The sequence below is a fragment of the Ranitomeya imitator genome, chromosome 3, assembly GCF_032444005.1.
Source record: "Ranitomeya imitator isolate aRanImi1 chromosome 3, aRanImi1.pri, whole genome shotgun sequence".
In the NCBI taxonomy this organism is placed as follows: Eukaryota; Metazoa; Chordata; class Amphibia; order Anura; family Dendrobatidae; genus Ranitomeya; species Ranitomeya imitator.
Genome location: NC_091284.1, coordinates 198467697 through 198483343, shown reverse-complemented (window position 1 = coordinate 198483343; position 15647 = coordinate 198467697). Strand labels below are relative to the sequence as shown.

The 15647-nt window shown below is 42.5% G+C and overlaps 1 long non-coding RNA gene across 1 annotated transcript in view; it reads right to left on the bottom strand.

Annotated features, from left to right (window-relative positions):
• The window catches only part of LOC138671993 (uncharacterized), a 165995-nt gene extending 160855 nt beyond the window's left edge, over positions 1–5140 (bottom strand). The window contains exon 1 of the long non-coding RNA XR_011319520.1: positions 5070–5140. This is a non-coding gene — a long non-coding RNA (uncharacterized lncRNA). The remainder of the gene's footprint in view (positions 1–5069) is intronic.
• Positions 5141–15647: the final 10507 nt, after the last annotated feature.

The following is a 15647-nucleotide window of genomic DNA, read 5'->3' as shown; positions in this document are numbered from 1 at the left end:
CAGTCCTATGCCCTCCGGTTCTGTCGCGCGTCCTGGAGAACAACACGACCTCGGGCTCCAAGTACCCGGTTTCTGCGCTCTGGCTCCTAGGGTGTCCTTCCCCTGTTCCCCTCCTGAGCCTCTTCCTCCTCTGTGCTCCTTTCCTCTACGCTCCTCCACCATTTAACTCCTTCAAGTTATCACTCTTTCCAGGGGTTGCAGCTTCCTCGTGGCTGCTCAGCCCCTCTGTCTGTTCCAGACGTCCTACTCCTCTCCTCTCTCAGAATGGCTGACTCCTCCTCCAGACCAGGATACATAAAGTCTAAGGAAGCTCCCCTGAATCCGGGTCCTGAGCTCCCCCTCCTGGCCTCGATTCAGATGTGTTGAATGTGAGTACTTTACCTGATAGAAAGAATCTCCCTTGCCTCCAAGCGTGACATCACCCTCCCCGAAAGGAAGGCAACATCACTGTAACAACCGGTTACCTGGGGTGTTACATAAGCAGGTGACCGGATGCAACGCAATGACAAACATAAAGCAGAAGTAACCAATGAAACTATTTATTTCCCTGATGTGGCAGGAAAGGACAGTAACTATAGCAAGGATAATAATGCAAAACAGGGTAATTACAGCATGCAATATACAATAGCAGGTATACAATGAATCCTCTGGTTTATTCTAACTATTATAACAGTCTCTTATTATATGTTCCTATAACTCCTGACAGTGGTGATAATCCTGGTACTGTAAATGTCACTGTGTTATCTCTTCTAATTCTCCTCTGGACGAATGGGCAAAGATTCCGACAGGCACTTTTCGAAATCTTGTAGAATTTTTTTTCTAGAACATTGAGAGCTTTTCCACATTAATGCCTATCGATTTAGAATGGGAGGTAATAAGAGCTACTGTAAGTGAAATGTATATTTGTCCCAATACTTTTGTCCATATTGTGATTCACAGATATGTTCCAATCCAGGAACGTGGTAAAAATCAAGAACTGTCTTACTAAAGCCTAACGGCATGACTGACAAGAGAATTAGTGCCAAAAACAAAGTGACTGAGTTGGATTTTGTTTAAAGGGAGCCTGTCCCCCCCCCCACTTTCCCCAGGGTCTATTAAGGTAAAAGAGCCACCTTCAGCAGCACTAAGGCTGCATTCTGTGAAGGTGGCTCTTATGTTTTTGCTCCCTGATAACGCTGAAATATTCACTTTTATGAATTGCGAGCCATGCCTGTATTGAGTCCGGGGGGTGCGTTTTCTCCCCGACTCAGCCACCTTGCAGCCGTCCATCATCCCCTCAGTGCACTGGGTGCCAGCTCCTCTGTGTTTCCTCATGTCACCAGCACCTACGCTGTCCTCTCATTTTTCGGGCATGCGCTGTGTGTGCTGCCCTGGAACTCACATCAGCTGATGTACTGACATCGCGCCTACGTGTAGCGGAAGCCTGAGATCCCGCCCCGCAGTGTGTTATGATTTATTCACACTGCGAGGCTGGGACTCTGGCACTGTGCGCAGGCGCGATCTACTTACATCACTTGATGTAAGTTCCAGTGCAGCGCGCATGGTGCATGCCCAAGAAATAATAGCAGAGCACAGGCACCGGTGATGGCACAAGACAGAAAGCAGGCGGCACCCCGGTGGGTGAAGGGACGGCTGCGAGGCAGCTGAGTCAGGGGGAAAAAACGTACCCCCCGGACTCAATACAGGTATGGCATGCAAGTTATAAAAGTGAGTATTTCAGCGTTAGTAGGGATCAAAAACATAAGAGGCACCTTCACAGAATGCAGCCTTAGTGCTGCAGAAGGTGTCTCTTTTAGTTAAATAGGCCCTGGGGGGTGACAAGTTCCCTTTAAGAACCTCAATTAGGGACTTGGCTTTATTAACCCCTTCATGACATATGATGTATAGTTATGGCCCAAACTGTTGGCACCCTTAAAACTGTTCCAGAAGATGAAGTATTTCTCAAAGAAAATTATTACAATTACACATATTTTGTTACACACAGAAAATGTACAAGGCAAATTGGACACAATTTCACACAAAAGCTCAAAAATAGTCCTGAAAAGATGGTTGGCACCTTTGAAAAAATTGTGGTTAAATAACTGTGTCTCAACCATGTGATGCTCATTCTAACTCACTTGTGGCAAGCAATATGAAAATAACACCTGAAACCAGATAAAAATGGGAAAAATTGACTCATTATTTTCATTTTGTGTCTGTGTGTGCCACACAAACAAACAAACCCTCATACGGCTATATTGACATAAAAATTAAAAAAAAGTTATGGCTCTTGGAAGAAGGGGAGGAAACAACGAAAAATGGAAAATGGCCTTGGGGAGAAGGGCTTAATTCATTGTTGCACTAGGTAGTCACAGAATCTGCATATGCTCGAGTTGGCAGGTCACTGTGTTAATATTTGTTTTTCATTAGCAGGCTACAGCTTTGATATACTAATGAAATAACAGTCAATAACACTGTCAGGCTATTTCATTAGTGGGTCACTGCACTGAATGCTAGTATATTAGAAGGCTATTTCATTGACACGTCACTGCATTGAGAGCCCTAATCAGGGAAAGCCAAACAGCTTCCACACAATTTCCTCATTTCTATTGAGAGCATCGCTCCCTATTTGTTATAGGCAGCCAAAGGCTACAATATTAAGTAAGATTACAGGAAACAATGTGTAATTGAAACTCTTGGCCACAGATTATATCCCTAGGGCAAACATTTGTAGCTGGCACACAAGCTGGAGTCGGTCTGCTGGCAGCACCTGAAATTCAGCATTTCTCACACACGACTGAACTCTGGAACAAACGATGCATTTCATGAACTCAACAACATAGACAACAACGCTTTAATGATCTTATATAGTTTCCTACCAGCTTTCAATAATACATATTAACTAAATATCCAGATTTAAATGGGATTTCGAGAAATAAAATGTGTCTTTAACTCCAGACAAACATACAAACAGTGCAAAGTAAATGCAATAAAAGTGTTGGAGCCTGGAGCTGAATGTGCACAATGATGCCCAAGGATGGTGCTTGCATTCATTTTATTATCTCAAACATTTAATATAGTAATGAAGTTTTTTCTTTTACATATAGGCTGAATAATCTAATCGTGTTGGTGACTGTCCGCTGGAATCTAGAAATGTTGAATAAAGTTATCCACATTATAAAAAAAATGGCTAGTCGAAATAAACCATGGTCATTATATTTTTTCTCTCATTTTATTCCGCTGCTCCCGCTTTTTCTGTTGTTTCTTTTGTTTATTTTTTCAAATCCACGGTGGCGTTCCAGAAATATGAGACTTTTTTGAGTCCTAATTTGTATGGTTTTTATCAAGGTGTTGTAATTCCCAGGAGAATAATACAGAGTAGCCTGAAAACAAGACACAGAACCTGCCTACGTTTAAAGTGATCCTGATTAACCCTATATAAAAGTTAGCTTGTTCAAGGATCTAGGATTATCCATACACTTTCTTAGTTTCATCTTATTGCAATAGTTCAGAAACAGCTTACAACACAGCAAAGGCAGCTCATTGTTGAAAGTTCTCAGTCAGGAGAAGTGTGCAAAAACATTTCCAAGGCATTAGATATACTATAGATCACCGTGAAGACTGTCACCAAGAAATGTCTTAAATTTGGCACAACAGTGGCATTACCTAGAACTGGATAGCTCACAAAAAACTGATGAAAATACAAGAAGAAAATTGGTCTTGGAAGCTGCAAGGAGGCCTCCAGCAAACCTAAAAGGGCTGCAGGAATTTCTGGTAAGTACTGGTGATGTGCTGCATGGGACAACAATTTCCCATATTCTTCATATGTCTAGCCTGTGGATTAGAGTGGCAAGATGGAAGCCTATTCTTACAAAGAAAAACAACTAAGCCCAGCTATTTTTTTGCAAAACCTACATCAATCTGCCAAATGCATGTGGGAAAGCGTGTTATGATGTAATTACACTTTTTGTGTGTGTGTTTTGGTGGGTTTTTTTTGCAATTACACTAGTGCTGAACTTTTGGCCATAATTCCAAAATATACATTTCACACAAAGCCAACACTAGACATCATCAAAAGAACACCATAACCACAGTGAAGCATGGTGGAGGAAGCATGCTTTGGGGCTGTTTTTCAACCGCTGACACAGTGGCTTTAGTCAAGGTGGAGTGAATTATGAACAGTTCTAAACATCAGTCAATTTTGCAACAAAACTTTCAGGCCTCTGCGAAAAAGCTGAGTGTGAAGAGGCATTTCACCTTTCAGCATTGTAACAAAACTAAGCATACCTACAAATAAACAAAAGAAAGTTTTGGAATGGCACAGCCCAGATCTGAATCAGATTGAAAATTGATTGGTTGACCTGAAGAGGGCTCTATGCAAGAGATGCCCTTGCAATCTTATAGAAAAAGTGTGCAAAGATCACCAATACTAGATGTGTTTTTCTGATAAGACTTCTACCCCAAAAAGGCTGAATGCTGTGACAAAGTCTATGGGTACTTCAGCAAATCAATAGTTCAAAGGTGTACAAATACATTATTTTAATTCTTTATATTTCTTTTTCAATCCGCAAAGATTTGTTTATTTTTCAGTTATACAGATTATGGGTAACATTAAAAGTTCTGAGACTTATTCTTCTAATCATGATTTTTTTACATGACAAAAACTTGCCATTGTAACAGGGGTGTGTATTAATACTGTAATAGTAATAGTGTGTAACTAGGAAGATGGCAATTAATAAGTATTATAATACAAAAACTACATTATATGGATAATTAGAAAGGATTACAGATTAAAAGTTATTATGAGTCGTCTTCTTTAATGTTACTAGCAGCAAGCCTGAACTGAGCTCAGCTTTCCAGGAAGAACATAAATAGATTAGTAGTGGCTATCACAGCTAATCCAAGATGGAAACTTGCATTTTTGGCAAGTCTTAATTTTAAACTTACTTGGAAGACTTTATGAGAAAACGTGGGCTGTTCATAGATGAAATAACTTATCTAAGAAACTGATATATTTTCCAAAGTTTACTATAACCTATGCCATGTGTTACTTATTCCAATAAATTAGATCTGTAAGAAGATTAAGTTACCTTGATACCACGGAGCACTTGTGAAAGTCACCAGAGTATTTTAGCAAAGGACGTATTAGATAGGACTTGGGTCTTCTGTTTTTCAATGTTAAAGGTTTTAAAACTTTGCTAAACTTAACCTTGTGTTTCTTTTCTTGCTTAGTTCTTTCCCGTGTCCAGGGACTGTGTGATACTACAATGAACCGATGACTTACTTCCAGAGTGGCTGCCAGTTTTTGTCCTTTCTTCATTGTTGCTGAGATCTCAAAAGTGCTAGCCCTACTCTTAGATTACTCTGACTGCGAAATAATGTTACCAGCCATTCAATACTGAACTGTTTAGCACCTCTGTAGGTCCTCAAAGTCACTACACACTATGGAATTGTTCCTGACCACACCACAGCAATGAAAATGTGGCCACCGTTTCAGTCTTTATAGCAAAGGGCACTGTTCTCAGCAAGGAACCTCACACTTTAACTTACATGATCAACAAAGTAGTACCAAATTAAAATGATCACATATTCCAAACAAATCTCAACGTGGCTTCTTTTGACAGAAGATCAGCAGTCCACAGAATCCTACTGAATCGAATCTTCTCACACTGAAGTCATTACACCTGTCCACAAAGTCTCCCAATGTCTTATATACCCCACAATAGACACATTCCTCAGACAGCTCACATAAATCTTCATCTGTTTGTTAAAAATGAAAAAAGAGGTAATAATAGTCTGTGTAAAGTGAAGCTTTACCTTGAAAACAACAAAGCTTGCAAAGCCTGATAGTATTGTGGGTGAAAAGTCACATTTTCCATTTGTAAAGCTCAAAGACACGTATGACTACTCTTACAGGCACTGTCCTGTATCTTGCTTTTCCTACTTGATCCTGGAAATGGTGCCTCTCTGTTGTCACACTATTCAGGCCTTAAATTAGGAAGCACGTATTACAGCCAGGGTTTTGCAGGGTAATAAAAAGTAACAAAAACATATCAAAAGCAATGTAGGTGCGTTATCCACAAACAAATTATTAAAGGGCATCTGTTAGCAGGATTTCACCCCTCAATCTATTTATGCGCGCACGTAGATCTTTCTGCGACAATTCCAGCAATATCTTTACATGACTGTTACATTCCTCAAAAACAGAGAAATCATCATTTGAATATACAGAAATTTATGGAATATTTCATTTATGGAAATGAGGCCGTAATGGTTTGGGCAGACCCTCTTTGAGGTCTTAGGCTTGGTATGTGACTTCCAATTTAACTTGTAGTATAAAATGGATGAATTGTAGAACCACTGGTACAGACATTTCTCCTAAGTGTCCCACGAGCTGTTTTTTAGCACAACAATGCCAGGCTGTATGATGCTTATTCAGCAGTGACCAACCTGCATGACCTAAATTTGCTTCCAAGGCCTTAAGTGTTTTCATGATTTTTCTCCCATCGAGCTCATCTGTGACTTCATTTGTTGGAAATTGCAAAGGCAGCTGCCAGCAGTGGATCTTGATTATTTGCGTGAAATACTGTATTCAGATGGGAAGAATATTCCTCAACCATTAATAACTTCATGACTAATATGCCAATGCAGGTAAGTGCTTGTATTTCTGCACATGGAGCCCACACTTGATACTGAATAAATCGAGATGTTTTGAAAATTTTGTTCCTCTCTTTTCATAATTTACATACCATTAACATGCTATTAATCCTGTTATTTTCATGATTCCACAACTTTTCTTTCTTGGTGTTGAAATTGCAATTTTGAAGAGTATATTTCCAAGTAGAAATAAATTAATAAATTTAATATGCAGATAGTAAACTCCTATGGCATTTGCCGAATGCATCAACAAAAGTTTTCTTTCGGAATACACTAGACTGGCAACATTGGTTTCTATTTTTTTTTACAGTATAAGAAAGTGCAGTCTGCTCAACCTTGCTATAGTGAAGTACATATTTAAATTAACTGTATAATCAATTGACTTATTGTTTAAATCACATTTTTGTATTAAATGCATTTTTTTTCATTTGGAAATTATTGTTTTTACATAACATTAACCCCTTTCTGACATCGGACGTACTATCCCGTCCATGTGGGGTGGGCCCCTATGACCATGGACCGGATAGTACGTCCAGCGCGATCGGCTGCGCTCACGGGGGGAGCGCCGCCGATCGCGGCCGGGTGTCAGCTGCCTATCGCAGCTAACATCCGGCACTATGTGCCAGGAGCGGTCACGGACCGCCCCCGGCACATTAACCCCTGGCACACCGCGATCAAAGATGATCGCGATGTGCCGGCGGTGCAGGGAAGCACCGCGCAGGGAGGGGGCTCCCTGCGGGCTTCCCTGAGCCCCCCGCAGCAACGCGATGTGATCGCGTTGCTGCGAGGGTCTTACCTCCCTCCCTCCCTGCTCGAGCCCCGGATCCAAGATGGCCGTGGATCCGGGTCCTGCAGGGAGGGAGGTGGCTTCACAGAGCCTGCTCAGAGCAGGCACTGTGAAGCAGCCTGCACTGCTATCAGATCGGTGATCTGACAGAGTGCTGTGCAAACAGTCAGATCACCGATCTGTGATGTCCCCCCCTGGGACAAAGTAAAAAAGTAAAAAAAAAATTTTCAAATGTGTAAAAAAAAATAAAAAAAAATATTCCAAAATAATGAAAAAAAAATAAAAATATTATTCCCATAAATACATTTTTTTACCTAAATAAAAAAAACAAACAATAAAAGTACACATATTTAGTATCGCCGCGCCCGTAACGGCCCGACCTATAAAACTGGCCCTCTAGTTAACCACTTCAGCAAACACCGTAAGAAAAAAAAAAAAAACGAGGCAAAAAACAACGCTTTATTATCATACCGCCGAACAAAAAGTGGAATAACACGCGATCAAAAAGACAGATATAAATAATCATGGTACCGCTGAAAACGTCATCTTGTCCCGCAAAAAACGAGCCGTCATACAGCATCATCAGCAAAAAAATAAAAAAGTTATAGTCCTGAGAATAAAGCGATGCCAAAATAATTATTTTTTCTATAAAATAGTTTTTATCGTATAAAAGCGCCAAAACATAAAAAAATGATATAAATGAGGTGTCGCTGTAATCGTACTGACCCGAAGAATAAAACTGCTTTATCAATTTTACCAAACGCGGAACGGTATAAACGCCTCCCCCAAAAGAAATTCATGAATAGCTGGTTTTTGGTCATTCTGCCTCACAAAAATCGGAATAAAAAGCGATCAAAAACTGTCACTTGCCCGAAAATGTTACCAATAAAAACGTCAACTCGTCCCGCAAAAAACAAGACCTCACATGACTCTGTGGACCAAAATCTAGAAAAATTATAGCTCTCAAAATGTGGTAACGCAAAAAATATTTTTTGCAATAAAAAGCGTCTTTCAGTGTGTGACGGCTGCCAATCATAAAAATCCGCTAAAAAACCCGCTATAAAAGTAAATCAAACCCCCCTTCATCACCCCCTTAGTTAGGGAAAAATTTAAAAAAATGTATTTATTTCCATTTTCCCATTAGGGCTAAGGTTAGAGTTAGGGCTAGGGTTAGGGCTAGGGTTAGGGCTAGGGTTAGGGCTAGGGCTAGGGTTAGGGCTAGGGTTAGGGCTAGGGTTAGGGCTAGGGTTAGGGTTAGGGTAAGGGCTAGGGTTAGGGATAGGGTTAGGGCTAGGGTTAGGGCTAGGGTTAGGATTAGGGTTAGGGCTAGGGTTAGGGCTAGGGCTACAGTTTGGGTTGGGGCTAAAGTTACAGTTAGGGTTTAGATTACATTTACGGTTGGGAATAGGGTTGGGATTAGGGTTAGGGGTGTGTCTGGGTTAGAGGTGTGGTTAGGGTTACTGTTGGGATTAGGGTTAGGGATGTGTTTGGATTAGGGTTTCAGTTATAATTGTGGGGTTTCCACTGTTTAGGCACATCAGGGGCTCTCCAAATGCGACATGGCGTCCGATCTCAATTCCAGCCAATTCTGCGTTGAAAAAGTAAAACAGTGCTTCTTCCCTTCCGAGCTCTCCCGTGTGCCCAAACAGGGGTTTACCCCAACATATGGGGTATCAGCGTACTCAGGACAAATAGGACAACAACTTTTGGGGTCCAATTTCTCCTGTTACCCTTGGGAAAATACAAAACTCGGGGCTAAAACATATTTTTTGTGGGAAAAAAAAAGATTTTTTATTTTCACGGCTCTGCGTTATAAACTGTAGTGAAACACTTGGGGGTTCAAAGTTCTCACAACACATCTAGATTAGTTCCCTGGGGGGTCTAGTTTCCAATATGGGGTCACTTGTGGGGGGTTTCTACTGTTTAGGTACATTAGGGGTTCTGCAAACGCAATGTGACGTCTGCAGACCATTCCATCTAAGTCTGCATTCCAAATGGCGCTCCTTCCCTTCCGAGCTCTGCCATGCGCTCAAACGGTGGTTTCCCCCAACATAAGGGGTATCAGCGTACTCAGGACAAATTGGACAACAACTTTTGGGGTCGAATTTCTCCTCTTACCCTCGGGAAAATACAAAACTGGGGGCTAAAAAATAATTTTGGGGGGAAAGATTTTTTTTTTTAATTTTCACGGCTCTGCGTTACAAACTGTAGTGAAACACTTGGAGGTTCAAAGCTATCACAACACATCTAGATGAGTTCCTTAGGGGGTCTAGTTTCCAAAATGGTGTCATTTGTGGGAGGTTTCTACTGTTTAGGTACATTAGGGGCTCTGCAAATGCAATGTGACACCTGCAGACCATTCCATCTAAGTCCTCATTCCAAATGGAGCTCCTTCCCTTCCGAGCCCTCCCATGCGCCCAAACAGTGGTTCCCCTCCACATATGGGGTATCAGCGCACTCAGGACAAATTGGACAACAAATTGTGGGGTCGAATTTCTCCTGTTACCCTCGGGAAAATACAAAACTGGGGGCTAAAAAATAATTTTTGTGGGAAAAAATTTTTGTTTTATTTTTACGGCTCTCCATTATAAACTTCTGTGAAGCCCTTGCTGGGTCAAAGCGCTCAGCACACATCTAGATAAGTTCCTAAGGGGGTCTACTTTCCAAAATGGTGTCACTTGTGGGGGGTTTCTACTGTTTAGGTACATTAGGGGCTCTGCAAACGCAATGTGACACCTGCAGACCATTCCATCTAAGTCTGCATTCAAATGGCACTCCTTCCCTTCTGAGCCCTCCCATGTGCCCAAACAGTGGTTCCCCCCACATATGGTGTATCATCGCACTCAGGACAAATTGGACAACAAATTTTGGGGTCCAATTTCTCCTGTTACCCTCAGGAAAATACAAAACTGGGGGCTAAAAAAATAATTTTTGTGGGAAAAAAATTTTGTTTTATTTTTACGGCTCTGCATTATAAACTTCTGTGAAGCACTTGGTGGGTTAAAGTGCTCACCACACCTCTAGATAAGTTCCTTAGGGGGTCTACTTTCCAAAATGGTGTCATTTGTGGGGGGTTTCAATGTTTAGGCACATCAGTGGCTCTTCAAACGCAACATGTCGTTCTATCTCAATTCCTGTCAATTTTGCTTTGAAAAGTCAAACGGCGCTCCTTCCCTTCCGAGCTCTCCCATCCGCCCAAACAGTGGTTTACCCCCACATATGGGGTATCAGCGTACTCAGGACAAATTGTACAACAACTTTTGGGGTCCAATTTCTTCTCTTACCCTTGGGAAAATAAAAAATTGGGGGCGAAAAGATATTTTTTGTGAAAAAATATGATTTTTTATTTTTACGGTTCTACATTATAAACTTCTGTGAAGCACTTGGTGGGTCAAAGTGCTCACCACACCTCTAGATAAGTTCCTTAGGGGGTCTACTTTCCAAAATGGTGTCACTTGTGGGGGGTTTCAATGTTTAGCCACATCAGGGGCTCTCCAAACGAAACATGGCGTCCCATCTCAATTCCAGTCAATTTTGCATTGAAAAGTCAAATGGCACTCCTTCGCTTCCGAGCTCTGCCATGCGCCCAAACAGTGGTTTACCCCCACATGTGGGGTATTGGCATACTCAGGACAAATTGTACAACAATGTTTGGGGTCCATTTTCTCCTGTTACCCTTGGTAAAATAAAACAAATTGGAGCTGAATTAAATTTTTTGTGAAAAAAAGTTAAATGTTCATTTTTATTTAAACATTCAAAAAATTCCTGTGAAGCACCAGAAGGGTTAATAAACTTCTTGAATATGGTTTTGAGCACCTTGAGGGGTGTAGTTTTTAGAATGGTGTCACACTTGGGTATTTTCTTTCATATAGACCCCTCAAAATGACTTCAAATGAGATGTGGTCCCTAAAATAAAATGGTGTTGTAGAAATGAGAAATTGCTGGTCAACTTTTAACCCTTATAACTCCCTAACAAAAAAAAATTTTGGTTCCAAAATTGTGCTGATGTAAAGTAGACATGTGGGAAATGTTACTTATTAAGTATTTTGTGTGACATATCTCTGTGATTTAATTGCATAAAAATTCAAAGTTGGAAAATTGAGAAATTTTCATAATTTTCGCCAAATTTCCGTTTTTTTCACAAATAAATGCAGGTACTATCAAAGAATTTTTACCATTGTCATGAAGTACAATATGTCACGAGAAAACAGTGTCAGAATCACCAGGATCCATTGAAGCGTTCCAGAGTTATAACCTCATAAAGGGACAGTGGTCAGAATTGTAAAAATTGGCCCGGTCATTAACGTGCAAACCACCCTTGGGGGTAAAGGGGTTAAAGAAAAAAAAGAAATCTTGCAATTTTCACACTTGCGACTCTCACGACTTTATACTCAAACTTCCAGTTCTGTACAGTAGACTTTTCAGAAGTCTCATTATCATCACAGGTGCAATTACAATCATAGGTATTACCTCTATTCCCAGCAGATAACACAGAATCTACTCATTCTGCTCCCTCTTCTTTCACAATGAACCTTGTACATGCTCATTTATTTCCTTATTACAAAGGACAGTGTCAGAGTCAGTTTATTGCTGCTGTCAGGGCTGCCACTAGGAATTTCAGGGGCCCCATACTTGCAAAATCTTTGGGCCCATTTGAGACTCCATCCAGGCTCCACCCCAGCTCTGCCTCCACATCTCAAACGTTCCACAGTCCCACCGCCCGCTCTTGGAAAAACTCATCTTCTGCACCACGTAATTACCAATCTGATATTAACAGTTCCCAGTAGACACCAGATCAAATACATAGCTAGCAGCTTTTGTTTTGGCCAAAAGAATTTTTAAGCCACCACCACCATGACAAGGTAGACTCTTTCGGCTTGGCTCTACTCTACTCTAACCCATTAAACCCTTCTTAAAATATCCAATACTCTTTTTAGGTATATTTTTATTTATTTTTCTTTAAGGAAATGAGTCACATATATTTTTTAGAATGACCATTAATACCACATGCAAGGGACAAATACCATCACACCATGACCAGACGACATATTACCACGACATAGTGATGGAATAATACCACATACAAGGAACAAATACCTCCACACCATAATCAGATCAAATACTACCACAACATAGTGACCAAATACTACAATACTGATCATTAATAAAAATAAAACACAACACTAATGCCATTATGCACAGGAGCTCTGTATATAATGTCAGTGTACAGGTAATACAGTGATCACCAGTAACATTATATACAGGAGCACTGTATATAGTATACAGTGAACAGGTAATTGAGTGTATAGTGTCAGTATAAAGGTAACACTCTGACTCTCCAGTGACGTATCTAGCTGAAGTCCTTCATCTTTGCTTTTCTTTTTCAGGCAGCACAGACTGCCATCATTTCTTCCAGCTAGAACTCGTCTCTGCATAAAATAGCACATAGTTACCTAGAGCCCTGCTTCCAGATCATATTTCCCACTTTTTCCCTTTCTTCTACACTACACATCTGAATCAGACGTGCACCCACTATTAATATATAATTAGTTATTATTAATCCACCACTGTGACCCCACCAAATATAAATAGCCATTTTCCCCACTTAATACTTATATACATTAATTAGCCCTGTACTCTTTCCCCAATTCATTACCAGTGACTGCATCCTCAACGCCCCCACTATGTGTCTCCCGCTCCCCCAATTCATTATATTTACATGCCCCTTCCACCCCAATTCACTGTCATATCTTCTCTCTCCCTCCCCCACCCTCTATTTATTATCAACTGTTCTCCCCCCAGATTCAATACATCATTTACTCCCACCACCCTCAAAATTCCTCATTATCTGTTCTCCCCAGGTCCTCATTTGCTGTCCCCATCCCCCACCTTCAATTCAATTGCTGTCCACGTCCCTCACTTCATCATTTACAGTTCCCCTCACTTCATCATCTGCTGTCCTCCTCCCCCCTCACTTCATCATTTGCAGTCCCTTCCCCCCTCACTTCATCATTCACAGTCCCCCTCCCTTCCTTTGCAGTCCCCAATTCTCCCCTCACTTCATCATGTGCAGTCCCCTTCCATTCATGTGCAGTCCCCCATCCCCTCCCTCACATCATCATTTGCAGCCCCCGTCCATCATTTGCAGCCCCCACTCCATCATTTGCAAATTGCAGCCCCTTCCATCATCATTTGCAGCCCCCTCCATCATTTGCAGCCCCCCTCCATCATTTGCAGATTCCCCCTTTCATCATTTGCAGATCCCCTTTCATCATTTGCAGATCCCCCTTTCATCATGTGCAGATTCCCCTCTCATCATGTGCAGATCTCCCCTTTCATCATTTGCAGATCCCCTTTCATCATGTGCAGACCCCCTTTCATCATGTGCAGACCCCACCTTTCATCATGTGCAGACCCCCCTTTCATCATGTGCAGACCCACTTTCATCATGTGCAGAACCCTCCCTTTCATCATGTGCAGATCCCCCTTTTATCATGTGCAGATCCCCCTTTCATCATGTGCAGACCCCCTTTCATCATGTGCGGACCCCTCCCTTTCATCATTTGCAGACCCCCTTTCATCATTTGCAGACCCCCCTTTCATCATGTGCAGACCCCACCTTTCATCATGTGCAGATCCCCCTTTCTTTATGTGCAGACCCCCTTTCATCATGTTAAGACCCTCCCTTTCATCATGTGCAGACCCCCTTTCATCATTTGCTGACCCCCCTTTCATCATGTGCAGACCCCTCTTGTTCATGTGCAGACCCCACCTTTCATCATGTGCAGATCCCCCTTTCTTTATGTGCAGACCCCCTTTCATCATGTTAAGACCCCTCCCTTTCATCATGTGCAGACCCCCTTTCATCATGCGCAGACCCCCTTTCATTATGTGCAGACCCCCCTTTCATCATGCGCAGACCCCCCTTTCATCATGTGCAGACCCCTCTTGTTCATGTGCAGACCCCACCTTTCATCATGTGCAGATCCCCCTTTCTTTATGTGCAGACCCCCTTTCAACATGTTAAGACCCCTCCCTTTCATCATGTGCAGACCCCCTTTCATCATGCGCAGACCCTTTCATTATGTGCAGACCCCCCTTTCATCATGCGCAGACCCCTCCCTTTCATCATGTGCAGTCCCTCTGTCATCATGTGCAAACCCCCCTGTCATCATGTCGAAACCTCCCTTCTTCATGTGCAGACCCTCCCTTTCATCATGTGCAGACCCCCCTTTCATCATGCGCAGACCCCCTTTCATCATTTGCAGACCCCCCTTTCATCATGTGCAGACCCCTCTTGTTCATGTGCAGACCCCACCTTTCATCATGTGCAGATCCCCCTTTCTTTATGTGCAGACCCCCTTTCATCATGTTAAGACCCCTCCCTTTCATCATGTGCAGACCCCCTTTCATCATGCTCAGACCCCCTTTCATTATGTGCAGACCCCCCTTTCATCATGCGCAGACCCCTCCCTTTCATCATGTGCAGTCCCCCTGTCATCATGTGCAAACCCCCCTGTCATCTTGTCGAAACCTCCTTTCTTCATGTGCAGACCCTCCCTTTCATCATGTGCAGACTTCCCCTTTCATCATGTGCAGACCCCCCTTTCATCATGCACAGACCCCTCCCTTTCATCATGTGCAGACCCCTTGTCATCATGTGCAGACCCCCCTGTCATCATGTCGAAACCCCCTTCTTCATGTGCAGACCCTCCCTTTCATCATGTGCAGACCCCCCTTGCATCATGCACAGACCCCTCCCTTTCATCATGTGCAGACCCCTTGTCATCATGTGCAGACCCCCCTGTCATCATGTCGAAACCCCCTTCTTCATGTGCAGACCCTCCCTTTCATCATGTGCAGACCCCCCTTGCATCATGCACAGACCCCTCCCTTTCATCATGTGCAGACCCCTTATCATCATGTGCAGACCCCCCTGTCATCATGTCGAAACCCCCTTCTTCATGTGCAGACCCTCCCTTTCATCATGTGCAGACCCCCCTTGCATGATGCACAGACCCCTCCCTTTCATCATGTGCAGACCCCTTGTCATCATATGCAGACCCCCCTGTCATCATGTCGAAACCCCCTTCTTCATGTGCAGACCCTCCCTTTCATCATGTGCAGACCCCCCCTTTCATCATGCACAGACCCCTCCCTTTCATCATGTGCAGATCCCTTGTCATCATATGCAGACCCCCCTGTCATCATGTCGAAACCCCCT